Source organism: Myodes glareolus, chromosome 3, assembly GCF_982192425.1.
Source record: "Myodes glareolus chromosome 3, mMyoGla1.1, whole genome shotgun sequence".
NCBI classification, from domain to species: domain Eukaryota; kingdom Metazoa; phylum Chordata; class Mammalia; order Rodentia; family Cricetidae; genus Myodes; species Myodes glareolus.
In genome coordinates, this window is record NC_142028.1 from 128,839,772 (window position 1) to 128,856,921 (window position 17,150).

General features: G+C 42.8%; 1 long non-coding RNA gene across 1 annotated transcript; it reads left to right on the forward strand.

The window, feature by feature from the left end:
- The first annotated feature begins 8,581 nt into the window (after positions 1-8,581).
- Positions 8,582-17,150, forward strand: LOC125416382 (uncharacterized). The gene is made up of 3 exons (XR_007236866.3): positions 8,582-8,648; positions 13,399-13,502; positions 17,037-17,150. It is a non-coding gene; the product is annotated as an uncharacterized LOC125416382 (long non-coding RNA).

The window sequence follows — 17,150 nt, forward strand, 5'->3', positions numbered from 1 at the left end:
GTGTAAACTGTCAGCTCTTGAATTAATTCAAACCCTAATCTAGGGTTAACGGGAGCCACTCATTCTTAACAAGACTGGTGATGAACTAAGATGAACCTGAGAGACTTCAGGTTTTTAATAAAAATTTCCACCTCCTCCCCGCTTCCCTTTTCCATTCCCCTCCCCACCTCCCCCTCCTTCTCTAGTCCTAAGAGCACTCAGAATTCCTTGCACCGTGGGAAGTCCAAGGTCCTCCCTCCTCCATCCAGGTCTATAAAGGTGAGCATCCAAACAAACCAGGCTCCCACAAAGCCAGTCCATGCAGTAGAATCAAAACCCAGTGCCATTGTCCTTGGCTTCTCAGTCAGCCTTCATTGCCAGTCACATTCAGAGGGTCTAGTTTGATTACATGCTCCATCAGTCCCAGTCCAGCTGGCCTTGGTGAGCTCCCATTAGATCAGTCCCACCGTCTCAGTGGGTGGACTGCACCCCTCGTGGTCCTGACTTCCTTGCTCATGTTCTCCCTCCTTCTGCTCCTCATTTGGACCTTGGGAGCTCAGTCCAGTGCTCCAATGTGGGTCTCTGTCTCTATCTCCATCCATCGCCAGTGAAGGTTCTATGGTGACATGGAAGATATTCATCAGTGTGGCTATGGGACAAGCCCATTTCAGGCACCCTCTCCTCTGCTGCCCAAGGAACAATCTGGGGACCTCTCCTTGGACCTGGGAATCCCTCTAGAGTCAAGTCTCTTGCAAACCCTAAAATGGCTCCCTTAATTAAGATATTTACTTCCCTGCTCCCGTATCTGCCCTTCCTCCATCCAACCCATCCCATTCCCCCAAGCTCTCCCCAATCCTCCCCTTCTCCCTTCTCTCTAATCATCTCCCCTTACATCCACCCCACCCCCACCCCCATGCACCCAACTTTTGCCTGGCAATCTTGTCTACTTCCAATATTCAGGAGGATAACTATATGATTTTCTTTGGGTTCACCTTCTTATTTAGCTTTTCTAGGATCCCGAATTATAGGCTCAATGTCCTTTAATTATGGCTAGAATCCACTTATGAGTGAGTACATACCATATTCCTCTTTTTGGGTCTGGGTTACCTCACTCAGTAAAGCGTTTTCTATTTCCATCCATTTGCATGTAAAATTCAAGATGTCATTGTTTTTTTACCGCTGAGTAAAACTCTGATGTGTATATGTTTCACACCTTCTTTAACCATTCTTCTATTGAGGGGCACTTAGGTTGTTTCCATGTTCTGGCTATTACAAATAGTGCAGCTATGAACATAGTTGAACAATGCTTTTGTAGTATGATAGGGCATCTCTTGTGTATATTCCTGATGATGCAGTGCGATCGGTAATTAAAAGTCCACCAGACTAGCTTACAAGAGATACAGCTTTAATAAAACAGAAGGAAAAACTTACACCAGAATCCCAACCATCTGGAACACTGGGTCCAGGCCAGAGAGGGGGGGGGTGGGGGTAGGGTGCACCAGCCAGGTTTATAGGTAAACTTTTGCCTTAGGGCAACATGCCCCATGGACAGAATGTGATTGGCTGAACTCCCCTATCATCTCCCCCTTTTTTCTAAAATAAGACAGAACAAAACCAAATACAACTATATACAATAGAAACAAATAATAAATATAAAGTTACAAACAACAAACAATATTAAGCAAGAAACATATAGCAAAAGTTTTACTAAACATTCTATTTCAAGGAGTCTAAATAATGTAGAGGGTAACTACAACTATCTAATCTTCAACTCCATCAAAGATCTGAGAAGGGAAATAATTTTACTCAAGCAGCCTGGAAGTACAAGCGGGAAACTTCCAAAATGTGCAACAAATGGAAGAGACAACTGAATACCTGGGCAATCACCCAAAGTCTCATTTGCAATGTTGAGTCAACCAACTTTGGCTAAGGCCTGATGTAACTGACATGCCATTTCAAAGGCAAGAAACCTTTTAGGACTCTCTCACCCTGTCTTGGCAAGATAAGACAATCCTGCTTTTATTCATTTACGGATATTCTGTAATTCTGTCAGTGGTTAAGTATGGGCCTTTTCTTTGCCCAAAGGCCAGTTCTGTCAGGAAGAAGACAAGCTCCAAGTGGAGTGCCTTTGGTGCTCAACGGTCTCTCGGGAGTAGAGTGGTGATGCCAGGAGCGATTATGTCTCACTACTATAGAACTATGAGTTAGATTAAAGGCCATTTTCTACAGCTCATTGAAGAGGTTGAAGATTATATTATCTATACTAAATATGATCTCTATGCACCTAAATAACCTGATTAGCCTAAATATAAATATAACAAACATATGACTATTGATTTCTATCTATCTAACTTGAAGACTAAGAAAATGAACAGCTGTGCAATGAGTGAGGACAATGACCTCTAAATGTAAACAATGTATATCATTACATAAATATCTTAATCAGAGGTAGAAATGTAAATATATGTATATATATCAATACAAATAGAGGTAGAAGCATACTCACATACAATATATAGAGGTAGAAGCATACTCACATACAATATTCAATATATCATTGTACAAGAATCAACACCAATACAATTTTCTAAAAACAATAACTCACAAATACCAATATATTATTATACCATCACCAATCAATCCCCCCTTTTTTATGATAAACACCCCTGAGCTTATAAAATACCTCCCCCATTCCCTCATCCCTATATCAATTATAACCAACCCCTAAATAATGTCCCTAAACCTGAGGGTAAATTCTACTGGGAGAGGGGACGTCATCCTCTAAAATTGCTTCCAGTTGTCATGGGGGCAATGTTTCTCTTAGGGGGTCCTGTGAAAATAATTGATGGTAAAATTCCCATATAAACATTTGGTGTAAGAGAGTTGTAAATAGTCTCTGAGTAGTTTGAGGAGGTCTGGCCAGAGTGTCGTCAAATTTTGTGCATCATTCGGAACTGTCTTGTGTAGCTGGTACCAAAAAACAGGTCTAAAAGTAGCACTATCAACATTATGATGTCATAGTAACCAGGTGGAGTTGATGTTGTTGGGCCCCATCTTCATCCTAGAAGCTTTAAATATTACTGCAGGAAAATTTATTGTTTGTTATGGGAAAGTTAAACATTATCTATGAAGACATATACAGACATATATATAATAAAGACAGAAACAGATGTGGGGAAAGGCAAAGAAAATTTATCAATTGTAATTATTCTGTCCCATATCTTGGCTCTTGACATAAGACAGAAACTCTGGGATATCTCTTATCAACAGGCTTGGAAATGAAGAGGGACTGAGCCACAGTCCAACTCCAAAACCAGCTCTACATATTTATAAATAAATGCAGATTAGTACATATTAAAAAAAAGTAATACTTACCTAAACTATTTGGTTTCATTGTTGATCCTCTTTGGGTCGTAGATGGTTTCTTTCCATCATTATTCAAATATCCAGGGTCCCTTGAATTCTTTGAAAATGAGTGTCTTCCTGTGGAGACAAGAAGAGAACCCTACCCCCAACCTATATATTTTTCTTACCTTTGGTGTGATTAGTATCCTCGTGAATGAGTTGTTATTTATCTCTTCCAAGAGGCTTCTCCTCTTCAAACAGAACCTTTATTAATTTTGATGGTATCCACAATTTTTCTTCACCTGTGGAAACAAGAGCAAAACCCCTTTCCCAATGCAGCACATCTCCTGGCTTCCACTGTGAGGTCAGCACATCCTTGAAATAAACTGGTTGATTTAATTCAGCAGACTTTTCCAATATCCAATGTCTTTCTGTAGTCATTGTCCCCTTCTCATTAGCATTGAGAAAATTCAAGGTTAATAAAGCATTATGTAACCTATTTCTGGGGGTATTTTCCACCCCTTTCTGTTTGTTCAACATATCCTTTATAGTTCGATTTGATCTTTCTATAACTGCTTGGCCTGTAGGATTGTATGGTATACCTGTAACATGCTTAATATTATAATAAACAAAAAATCATTTCATTTTCCTAGAAACATAAGCTGGACCATTATCTGTTTTTATTTGTGCAGGTATACCCATGATGGCCATAACTTCTAATAAATGAGTTATTACTGAATCAGCTTTTTCTGAGCTTAAAGCAGTTGCCCATTGGAAACCTGAACACATGTTAATGGTGTGATGTACATATTTTAATTTTCCAAATTCTGCAAAGTGGAACACATCCATCTGCCAAATTTCATTCCTTTGAGTACCCCTTGGATTAGTCCCTGCAGGCAGTGGTGTTTGGTTATAAAATGAGCAAGTAGGACATTTCTTTACAATCTCCTTAGCTTGTTGCCATGTAATAGAAAACTCTTTCTTCAAGCCTTTGCTATTGACATGATGTTTTTTATGAAATTTAGATGCCTGCAGCACACCACCAATCAATAATTGATCAATATCTGCATTACCTTGTGCTAGAGTACCTGGCAGACCCGTATGGGATGGGATGTGTGTTATATACATAGGGCAAAGTCTGTTCCTAATCATGTCTTGTACCTGGATAAACAATGATGTCAGTTCTGTATCATCAGGTATAAATTCAGCAGTTTCAATCGACAAAATAACTCTTTCTGCATATTGTGAGTCAGTAATTATATTAAGAGGTTCTTTAAAATCCCTAAGCACCATAAGAATGGCATATAATTCTGCCTTCTGGACAGAATCATAAGAACTTTGTTCCACTTTACTCAATTCTTCTGATTTGTAACCTGCTTTCCCTGATTTATTTGCATCAGTATAAAATGTACAGGCTCCGGTTATTGGAGCATCATGGATGATTCGAGGAAGAATCCAAGAAGTTCTCTTTATAAAGTTAAGTCTCTTGCTTTTTGGGTAATTGTTATTAATTTCTCCCAGAAAATTAGCACAAGCTCTTTGCCATGGTTCATTGTCTTCCCATAACTTTTTTTTAAATCTCATCAGCAGTGAAAGCCACTATAATTTCTGCTGGGTCTATACCTGCTAATTGACAAAGTCTCAATTTTCCTTTTATAATCAATTCAGAGACTTTTTCCACATAAGTTTTTAATTTTTTACTTGGTTTGTGTGGCAAAAAGATCCATTCCAAGATAATAGCATCTCTGCATCATGAATCCTGTAGGAGAAATTCTGGAATGCAATATGACAAGAATACAACTAAGCTTTGGATTTACCCTGTCCACATGAGCCTCCTGTAATTTTTCTTCAACCCTTGTCAGTTCTTTTTCTGTTTCAGCTGTTAATTCTCTGGGACTGTTTAAGTCTTTATCACCATCCAAGGTCTTGTTTAAATGAATTATTAGATCAGGTGTTATCCCAACAGCCGGTCATAGGCTGGAGATGTCTCCTAATATTCTTTAAAAGTCATTAAGAGTTCGTAACCAGTCTCTCCTGATTTGTGCCTTTTGTGCCTTAATTCTGTGTAAACCTATTTATAACCTAAATAATTAACAAAATCTCCTCTCTGAATTTTTTCAGGAACAATTTGCAATCCCCAATTAGGTAAAACTATTTTTATTTCTTCAAACAGCCTTTCTAAGGTGTCTTTGTTTTGATCAGATATCAAGATATCATCCATGTAGTGGTAAATTATCGACTTGGGAAATTGTTTGCATATAATTTTCAATGGTTGGCTTACAAAATATTGGCACAGGGTGGGAGAGTTTAACATTCCCTGTGGGAGGACAGTCCATTGGTACCTCCTTGTAGGCTGAGAGTTATTATAAGTAGGCACTGTGAAGGCAAACTTTTCTCTATCTTTTTCTTGTAATGGTATAGTGAAGAAACAATCTTTCAGATCAATAACTATAAGAGGCCATCCCTTTGGTAACAGGGAGGGCAGAGGAATTCCAGATTGCAGAGGCCCCATAGATTGAATAACTTTGTTGATAGCTCTAACATCTGTCACCATTTTCCATTTACCAGATTTTTTCTTAACAACAAATACAGGAGAATTCCAAGGGCTGGTAGATTCTTCTATATGTCCAGCATCTAATTGCTCTTGTACCAGTTGTTCTAAAGCATGTAACTTTTCCTCAGCTAAAGGCCACTGTTTAGTCCATATTGGTTTCTCAGTCAACCATTGTAGAGGCATGGCTGTTGGTACCTCTGAAGGGCCATCAATTGTGTTGTGTTCTTGTATAGCTCTAATGGCTGGTTTCTGCCATCTGTAATATCTTGTAATATTGTCCTCAGAAATATAGGCCCTGGAAGCAGCAGGAATGTTAATTTGGGTATTCCATTGCTGCAATAGGTCACAGCCCCAAACATTCACTGCAATATTGGCTACATATGGCCTTAGTTTTCCTATTTGTCCTTCTAGTCTTATACATTTAACCCATCTCATGCTTTGTCTTACTTGAGATAGGGTTCCAATTCCCAGGAACTGAATATCAACCACCTGCAAAGGCCAATGCGGATGCCAAGATTCTGGTGTAATGATACTTACATCCGCACCTGTGTCCAGTAAGCCAGTAATAAATTTGCCATTTACACACACTCAGCTTTGGTCTTTGTTCATTTATAGATATCTGCCAGAATATACATTTACTTTGTCCTCTTAGATTTCTTGATTCATTTACCACATTTAACTCATCTTTCAGGCCGTTATTGCTTTTAACAGCAGGCATGGGGCATTCTAATTTCCCTGAAGAGGCACGTTCTCTGCAGTGACTGGAAATGACTGGACCACATTCGCCATGGGGGCCTGCAAGAGGCCCCTCATTGCATTTCCCGATGGCAACGGGTTGCCCTGTTTATCTCTTGTAGACCTACACTCATTCGTCCAATGCCTTCCCTTTCCACATCTCCTACATAAACCTGAAGGCTGATTCCTCCTATTCCTGTTATTCCTAGAAGAGGCATTATTCCTGGAATTCCATTGTCTGCAGTCCCTTTTCATGTGTCCCATTTTGTCACAATGAAAGCATTTTGTAATCTGATGTCTCCTTTTATCTTTGGAAATTGCTTCTTGTATCCATGTTTCATTGCCATAGTCAAATGTATCAATGTTCATTGTATGCAGGACCCATTCGTTCAAGGGTGCTGATCTGATCTTTAAAGGCCCCAGGATCCTTTTGCATGCTATGTTGGCATTCTCATAAGCCAAAGACTCAATTACTATATTTCTTGCTTCTGGATCAGGTATCCCTATTTGTACAGCTTTAGTTAGTCTTTGTAAGAAGTCACTAAAGGGTTCTCTCTGACCCTGTTTTACCCTGATATATGATTCTACTCTCTGACCTGAGTCTTGAACCCTGTCCCAGGCCCTTAGAGCTGCTGTGGCACATATGGATAAAATGTTTTAATCATAAAGAGCTTGTTCCTGAGGATCAGAGTAAAGTCCTTCACCTAGAATTTGATCTAGAGAAACCTCAATTCCTTTCGCTGATTCTTGTTGTTGTAAAAGTCTGGCCTCTTGTATGAATAGGCATTTGAAATGACATAAAGGTAAGCTCTCAAGGACAGCTGACGTCAGCTAATTCCAATCTTGAGGGATTGCCCTGTTGCTGAGAGCCCAGGATTTTTAACATCTCTCTAACAAAGGATGAATGTAGTACACAATTCACAATTGCTTGTTTAAATTCTTTCAGATCATTCATACATATAGGCTCCCATGTATGTTCTTTAATGACCTTAGGGTTTTTGGAGCTGGTTATCTTTTCTGATGTTATTACTGGAAAGGCAGGTATAACTCTGTGTAGACTGACAGTTTTTGGAGTTAAATGTTGCCTTTCTACCTTTTGCTCCTGTTCATCAGAGTCTATGATTTCTTCAATCTTATTAAATCTGCTCACCATTGCCTTCTGTAAGTCCTGAATCTCCTGTCCAGTATTATACTCCAAAGCCTTCATTAAGGATTCTAAGGCATGGAGCGTTTCCATTAGAGATACCATCTCCTCCTTGGACATAATACTCATGGCATATACTGTGTCTTCTTGTATGGAAATCCTGTCAATTAATCTATCATACCCTTTTGATAAAGTCTGATTTTCACATTCAATAGTTTTAATCCTCTCAGCTAATGTTTCAGCACTTACAGTCATGGACCGGAGGTTACGAGTTATTTTAGTTGTTCCCTCCTCCAGAGCAGTGAAGCTCCCTTTTAAAGACGTAATATTAGACTGTACCTTCTGGATATTTTGGTCAGTTGACCGAGTCATATCAGACAAAGATCTAGTCTCCTCCTTGAAAACTCCAAACTCTTTTTTGAGGAGGTTGGTGTCAGTCTGAATTGTCCTTAAGGTTTGAATCTCTACCCTCAGCATTTTGCAGTCAGTCTGTAAGAACTGCATCCTTCTTAAAAGATAGCCAAACACCAGAAAAACGATAAGCCCCAGAAATAACCAAGTAGGAGGAATATCAAAACATCTTGCAGGATATCCTCCATGGTGCAATTAAAAAGGCTATTGAACCCTTGGATAGTAGTGTTTTCTGACATTGTCAATCAAAAGAAATCTTACTTGTATGTATGTATGTATGTATGTATGTATTATGTATGTATGTATGTATTTTCAACCAAAAAAAAAAATCTTACCTGTAATGACCGCTGCCTGCCAGTAGGTGGTGGGCTGCGCCTGAATCCACGTGGCAAGGGAGTCAAACCAGAAGGATTCTAAAATAAATATACTCAAATTCAGAGGTTAAATTCACAGATCGTGTGCTGTGTGGATTACTTTCAGGTGAGCAGCACAGGCCAGACTCAGCTGGGCGTCAGGGAAGACACTGCCCGAGGGGGGTAGAGCTGCTGCGGGGGCACGCTTCCTGAGTTCTGTGCCCGGGAAGTCCCTTCCGAGGTTGGGGGGCTGGTCGGGGCCAGTCGGGAGCCAGCAGTGGTGTGCGGCTCTGGTAGGAATTTCCCTGTCCCGATTCTATTGAACGGATCTGGGATCTAGTACACAGGCTTTAGGGCAGCAAAGGGACGCTGTAGTTAGCTGCCTGCTGTTTCACTGCGGTAGCTGCACAAATGCAGTTCGCACTTAAGCTAGGAAGTCTGGAGCTAGCTAGTCAGGGTAAAGGCTGTGGGGCTGCAGATAGACTACAGGTGTGGTACGGACTCCAGCGGCTAGTTTGTGGTCCCGCGCTGACCGGGGACAGGGACGACCCATACGTTTGGGCACCAGATGTTAACGCAGTGCGATCGGTAATTAAAAGTCCGCCAGGCTAGCTTACAAGAGATACAACTTTAATAAAACAGAAGGAAAATCCCAACCATCCGGAACACTGGGTCCAGGCGGGGGGTGGGGGGGTGGGGGTGGGGTGGGGGGGATGTGTGTGTGTGTGTGTGTGCACCAACCAGGTTTATAGGTAAACTTTTGCCTTAGGGCAACATGCCCCACAGACAGAATGTGATTGGCTGAACTCCCAGTGGAATTGCTAGGTCCTGAGGTAGGTTGACTCCCAGTTTCCTGAGAAACCACCACACTGATTTCCAAAGAGGCTGCATAAGTTTGCATTCCCACCAACAATGGATGAGTGTTCCCTTTACTCCACATCCTCTCCAGCATAGACTATCATTGGTGTTTTTGATTTTAGTTATTCTGACAGGTGTAAGATGGTATCTCAAAATTGTTTTGATTTGCATTTCCCTGATCACTAAGGAGGTTGAGCATGACCTTAAGTGTCTTTTGGCCATTTGAACTTCTTCTGTTGAGAATTCTCTGTTCAGTTCAGTATCTCATTTTTTAATTGGGTTAATTAGAGTTTTAGTGTCTAGTTTCTTGAGTTCTTTGTATATTTTGGAGATCAGACCTTTGTCTGATGAGGGGTTGGTGAAGATCTCCCAATCAGTAGGTTGCCTTTTTGTCTTAATGACAGTGTCTTTTGCCTTACAGAAGCTTCTCAGTTTCAGGAGGTCCCATTTATTCATTGTTGCTCTTATTGTCTGTGCTACTGGGGTTCTACCTAGGAAGTGGTCTTCTGTGCCCATGTCTTGTAGGCTACTTCCCACTTTCTCTCCTATAAGGTTCAACGTGGTCAGATTAATACTGAGGACTTTAATCCATTTGGACTTGAGTTTTGTACATGGTGATAGATATGGATCTATTTTCATTCTTCTACAGGTTGACATCCAGTTATGCCAGCACCATTTGTTAAAGATGCTTTCTTTCTTCCATTGTATAATTTTAGCTCCTTGTCAAAAATCAGGTGTTCATAGGTTTGTGGATTAATATCTGGGTTTTCAATTTGATTCCATTGGTCAACATCTGTTTTTGTGTCAATACCAAGTTGTTTACATTACTGTAGCTCTGTAATAGACTTTGAAGTCAGGGATGGTAATGCCTCCAGAAGTACTTTTATTGTATAGAATTGTTTTGGCTATCCTGGGTTTTTTTTTTTTGTTTTGTTTTGCCATATAAACTTGATTATTGTTCTTTCAAGGTCTGTGAAGAATTTTGTTGGGATTTTGATGGTGATTGCATTGAATCTATAGATTGCTTTTGGTAGAATTGCCATTTTTACTATGTTGATCCTCTCAATCCAAGAGCATGGAAGATTCTTCCATTTTCTGGTATCCTCTTCAATTTCTTTCTTCAAAACCTTAAAGTTCTTGCCAAATAGATCTTTCACGTCCTTGGTTAGAGTTACCCCAAGATACTTTATGCGATTTATGACTATTGTGAAAGGTGATGTTTCTCTGATTTCCCTCTCTGTATCTTTGTTCTTTGTGTATAGGAGGGCAACTGATTTTTTGGAGTTGATCTTGTATCCTGCAACAGTACTAAAGGTGTTGATCAGCTGTAGGAATTCTCTGGTAGAGTTTTTGGGGTCGCTTATGTACCCTATCATATCATCTGCAATAATGAAAATTTGGCTTCTTCCTTTCCAATTAGAATCCCCTTGATCTCTTTATGCTGTCTTATTGCTTTTGCTAGAACTTCAAGCACTATTTTGAAGGGGTATGGAGAGAGTGGATAGCCTTGTCTTGTTCCTAATTTTAGTGGGATGTCTTTGAGTTTCTCTCCATTTAATTTAATGTTAGCTGTCAGCTTGCTGTATATTGCTTTTATTATATTTAGGAATGAACCTTGTATCCCTAATCTCTCCAAGACCTTTATCATAAAGGGAGGTTGAATTTAGTCAAATGCTTTTTCAGCATCTAATGAAATGATTATATGGGTTTTTTTTCAGTTTATTTATGTGATGGATTATGTTGATAGATTTTTATATGTTGAACCAGCCCTGCATCACTGGGATGAAGCCTACTTGATCATAATGTATAATTTTTTGGATGTGTTCTTGAATTCTGTTTGCCAGTATTTTATTGAGAAATTTTGCATCGATATTCATGAGTGAGATTGGTCTTTAATTCTTGTTTTTCTTGGGTATCTTTCCATTTCATCTACTTTTTTGTTTGCTATCTCCATGTCTTTACAGAAGTTTTTCACCTCCTGTTTAAGTTCCTCTATTATTTTCATATAGTTCCGTTTAAAGTCTATTTCTTCTGGAGTAGGGTGTTCAATTCTTCTTGTTTCGTGATTCCTGGTTTCTGGTGATGTCATGTTGCCTTTCAGGTTGTTGGAGGAATTCTTGCATTGGCGCCTGCCCATCTTTTCTTTCAAATGTAGCCAAGAGAGTCTTGGTGTCTTGGTCCAACCTTTGCTGTGACTACTCCCTAGGTGGATCTCCTCAGTGCAGGCGCAGGAACTGTTCCCCGGTTGGCTGGTCTGAAAGGTTGTCCTCAGCACAGGAGCAGGACTCTTGGAGGTCAAAGGACCCCGCAGGCAAAAGGGCAAACTGGGGGGGGGGGGGAGTTGTGCGGAGCCAAGAAGCCCCTGCAGCAGGAGCTGGAGGTGCCTTGCACTCCCCTCTGGCCCAGTAGGTGCGCACTCACCCCTCTGGGTGGGTAGCCTCAGTGAAGGAGCAGGACCTGTTTCTGGGCCAACGACCTCACAGACAATAGGGCAGGCTTGGGGGTGGGGGTGGGGGTAGGGGGTGGGCAGGGAAGTGTGGAGCAGAGAAGTTCCTGCAGCAGGAGCTAAAGGGGCCCAGTGCTCCTTTCCCGGATGTTCTGCCCTGTCCCCGGATGGCACCCACTCACCCATCTGAAAGGTTGTCCTCAGGACAAGGACAGGACTCCTGGAGGTCAAAGGACCCTGCAGACAAAAGGGCGAACTCGAGGGGGAGGGGAGAGTTGTGCGGAGCCCAGAAGCCCCTGCAGCAGGAGCTGGAGGGGCCGGTCACTCCCCTCCCCTTTTAGGCTTTTCTAAACATTTCCAAGGCTTTTCCATCCTAATGGTGTAGTCATAATTTTCTAGGAAACCAGTAAATGTTTCTGCTTCTGTGTAACAGGGAATATAGCATTCCTGGAAACAAGAGTGCTTACTATTTTGATTTCCCCATAGAGAGATCAACACTGGCCGGAGGGGGCAGGCTATCGATGACTCTGAGCTGGTTTGCTGTTAGTAAGGAAGCCTTGAAATTCCCAGCTGCATCCACTTTGAGGGTTCACTTGAGAACAGTCAGTCAAGATTGTCCACAGCACCATCTACTTCACATTTAGCCCATTTGCAGAACTGGTTGGAGTTGTCTTGCCAAGGACAGCAAACTTCATGGGGCAATCTGGAAGGGGGGCTGTTTTATGATTTCCTTCTAGAGCAAAATTTCAGAGCAATTCTGAAAACCCCAGCCTCCATGTCCCTCCATCCTGCTCACCCTTAGGTTCTACAGCACTGCATCTGTAGGTGCTGAGGTGTGGCCTTCCCTTCACGCTCATTGTGTCCGGTCCCAGTGCTTATAACTTCACTTTGTACACAAGCAGTCCCCATACACCAAACCTTCTGCCTGCCTGGACAGGTGAGATGAAAGAGACAAAAACTTCCCTCCCTCTCTCTCTGTGTCTCTCTCCCTCCCTTCCTCCCTCCTCTCCCCCCATCCCCCCCGTTGTATGTATGTCCCCATTGTGGAGATTGACAGCAGGTATAAGGTACTCTATTTTTGAGGCGGACTGGACTGGTTGTCCAGAGAGTCCTAGGGTCAGTCTCCTCACTCCAGAAATGGATCCCAGGTGAGTGCTGAGTACCCAAACTCGGGTCCTCATGGCTGCTGTGTGCGCTGAGGATCCAAACTCGGGTCCTCATGGCTGCTATGTGCGCTGAGGATCCAAACTCGGGTCCTCATGGCTGCTGTGTGCGCTGAGGATCCAAACTCGGGTCCTCATGGCTGCTGTGTGCGCTGAGTACCCAAACTCGGGTCCTCATGGCTGCTGTGTGCGCTGAGGATCCAAACTCGGGTCCTCATGGCTGCTGTGTGCGCTGAGTACCCAAACTCGGGTCCTCATGGCTGCTATGTGTGCTGAGTACCCAAACTCGGGTCCTCAACGCTGCCACAGCAAGTGCTCCGCCCACTGGGCTGTGCCCGCAACCCCCAAAAGACCAGACCACTCTCACCAAACTTAAATTTGAATCCCTTTGAACATTCCCTTTAATGTAGTTCCTGCACAAGACAGAGCTTCACAAGAGAACAACCCAGCTCAAAACATCAAGGTCAAGAAGCCTGGCAGGAGATGATCTAACATGGTCTTCATGAGCTTGGTGGTATGTACTTGAAGGTGCTTTGTTGGTACTGAAGTGAAGTCCTTTGCACGGACCATCTCAACTCAGGTGCCCCGAGTTTACACATTATTGTATAGTTCTCTCTAAAGCTCCCATTTCTACCTCCAGCAGCAAACAGTCTTCTGCATTTCAGACAAACCTTGACACATCCATGTTTAAACTGTGTATTGTGGCCCTTGCCAGCGGCCAGTTTTACAGCTCTCAGCCTAGGACCCTGAAGACTTGACGTTCTCTGGAACTTCTGGAGACCTGGTTCTCCTCACTGGTTCTTCTCAGCCTGTTGCCAGATCTCTGCTCTCCTGAAACCTCTGCTTCTTCTTTTCTTCTTGCCCCAACTGTTTTCAAGCTGCTCAGCCGCTCCTGCGGTTGTCAGGACTGGGGAGGGCAGCGCCGCTCAGTGTCTCAGCAGGATGATCTCCTGGTGGGGGCAGCAGGGAGTCTCAGGCCAGCTGTCATAAGGTGCCAGGATGCCACCAGGTAGAATCAGATCCGTGGGTCACTGCCAGTTAGTGGCTTGAAGGCTTCCAGAGTAGCCACCTATTTAGGCATCAAGTAGCCCAGTCAAAGCCTCTGCTGTGACTTTAGCAATCAATGGGCAGTTGCTGGAGTTTTGTTCTGTAAGCCTGAGCCTGGACCTGGGCCCCAGGGGTGCCAGTTGGCAACATGACTGTTCCAAAGTCCAGCCCAGAGTGTGGAAAATAGGAACAAGCTGTTGTGATCACCTTTCAGGGTGCAGGACCTCTTTAGTTATCAAACAGCTGCAGATGCTTTTGTGCTCCAAAGCCTGGGGCCAGGTATACAGGCTATTCAAGAACCCAGGAACAGGGACTGGACATAGTATCAGGTACAGGGGTCACACCCAGGGGTATCTGGCTGGCATGGCACCCCAGGCTACTGCAGTATGAGTCCAGCGTGGTGAAGACATCTGGCAGTTTCGGTGTCATTGGAATCAAGCCACCCCACCTAGGACCTGTGCCACTACCCAAAAGGCTGATTGTTCACTTGTCAAGCCGCCAAATCCGGTTTGCACAATATTTTCTCAAGCAACTCCATAGGTCTTTTAATAAAGGAAAGAAATATGTACCGCCATCTGGTGGTCAATTTGAAAACCTTCAGGCCTGTGAGAGACTCAGAAAAGATGAAAGACACTTGAAAAAGGACACAAAAAGTTGTCTTCTGCCCTCCACATGTATGCACACAAATGTGCATGTACCCATGTACATAAGTGAGCTAATTTATTAAGGAACAAATGGATGATATATAGAAATACACAAGGTCCCCAGCTTCTCTGTTTCAGAGCCTCAAACACTGGTCTCAGATTGTCAGTGTAGCAAATTGCCATGCATGGCCCTGTGGATCCTGGATTGTGCGCGGTTTGCATGAAGCTGTGCTGTCTAGGGCATTATGGAGACAATGACCTCCTTCACTTCTAGCAAGTGATGGTAGCTCTCAACCTCAGCCTTCAGATTGACCCTGATCTTCACAGGGCAGGTACTGATCTTCTGTACAGGTCTGCTGCAGCAGGATCCGGTTGGGCTGTGAGTCATAACAGGCCTCTACATCTCTCACACTGTTCTCTGACTGGGCATTCAGAGTTCTCATGGAGTCCCAGGCCTAGAAGGTACAGCTCAGTTCTGTAATTGCCATTTTGGCATCTCTGATCATGGAGGTCTGAGTGGTGGTCTCTCTGGGACCAGTACCTGCCCATTTCCTTCTAGTTCTTCTAAGTCAGCTGTCATATTGAGTCCTGATGTTGCCCTGGTCCTGTTGAGGTTATGAGCTTTGGGAGCATAAATATCCATGCTCAACCCAGAACTGACAATCTAGACTGTATGAGTCACTCTTCTATTGCTGTGATAAAACACCATGACCAAGGCATCCTGTGGAAGAGTTTATCTGGGCTTTTGGTTCCAGAGTCAGAGTGTGTCCCGGAGGTGACGTGTAGTAGCCAGTGGCAGGCATGGTGGCAGGAGCAGGGAGCCAAGCGCTCACATCTTCAAAAGCAAATATGAAGCAGAGAGCTGTCCCCCCCCCCCCCCTTAATCTCTCCAAACAGCACCACCAGCCGGGGACCAAGTGTTCCGATACCCAGGCCTATGTGAACATTTCTCATTTGAACCACTTGGGTTCCAGGCTTTTGACTGCCTTCCCCGACCCCCCAGGGCTCTTCTTCACAAACTTCCACTTCTAGTGGCAGCCCCCGGGGTTGATGTCCCCTGTGACCTTCCCAAGCTCATGCAAGACCAGTTCTGTCTTATACCTGACTCTCAAATCATCATGGCAAGGAGGGCATTGTTAGACTGTAGGTGATGTGGGCTTTGTCCACAGAATTTGCCAAGGTCTGGGCCCTCAGGCACTCAGCGATCTTGAAGGAACGCCCTCATTTCTTCACCCCTGTCAGGCACTCAGTGATCTTGAAGGAATGCCCCCATTTCTTGACCCCTGGAACTCTTTCTTCTCCAAATGCTCCTAGAGTTTGCTCTTCATCTCCTTTTCTTAGTCTCCTGTCTCCTCATCCCATCAGTAGAAGGTGAGGTGGTGGTTCAGATCCTTCACAGTGTCTTTGGTCTGAATGCCACCCATTCTCACCGGGCCCTCAAATTCTGAGCTGTCCCAGATACTGTTGGAGCAAGACATGGAGGTCTAATACATTTAAATATATGCTTGGCTTTTGTCCCCCTTAGGAAAGCCTGTGGATGAGAGACTGCAGAACTAGGAAGTCACATTTAGCTCTACTTTTGTGTGTTTGGAAACTTTTAAAAAGTTTTCTCGGGTCTTATGTGGAAATATGTGCCCCACATTGGACACCATTTGTAGTTGGATTTTTTGCCAGGACCATTGGCTCCCCGACTAACATGGAAGCTTATTATTAATTATGAAAGCTCAGCCGATAGCTTAGGCTAGTTCTTATAACTTAAATTAACCCATTTTATTCATTTACATGTTGTCATGTGACTTGTGACTTTGACCTCTCCCCCTGTATGTCTGTTCTCTGCGTCCATTGGTGACTTCTCCCTTTCTTCTCCCTAGTGTCCTCTCTGCCTGGAAATCCTGCCGAGCTATTGGCCACTCAGCATTTTATTAAACCAACCATCTACACATCTTCCATCTTCACAGTGTACAAAAAGATTATTCCACAACAGATAAAACAGGAAAAAATATATTTTACAATTACCGCAGACCATAGAAATACTTCATTTACATCTTATTAAGATTAAAATTTATTATGTAATAATATAAAAATCTTTATATATTATATGAGTTATAATTCTTACTACAATTTTTGGTATGGTTTCTATCTGTCTGATTGTTTGCTGAAAGTCTCATTGTAGAGCCCAGAATGTGCTTGAATTTCATGATTCTTCTGAGACAGGGATTACACAATACCCAGACAGAATTTTTGAAAGATAGTTAAACTCAGTTCAATGTGACATTTTAAAAGATTTGTTTTATTTTTAATTCTCCCTCTCTCTGTTCTCTCTACCTCTGTCTGTTCCTTAACCTCATTCTCTGCAGAGACCATAGGAAGGGTCAAATCCCTTGGACATGGAGTTATAGACATGTAAGCTGCCGTGTGGATGTGAGGACAGAACTCCAGTCCTCTACAAGAACATCAAGTACTCTTAAACC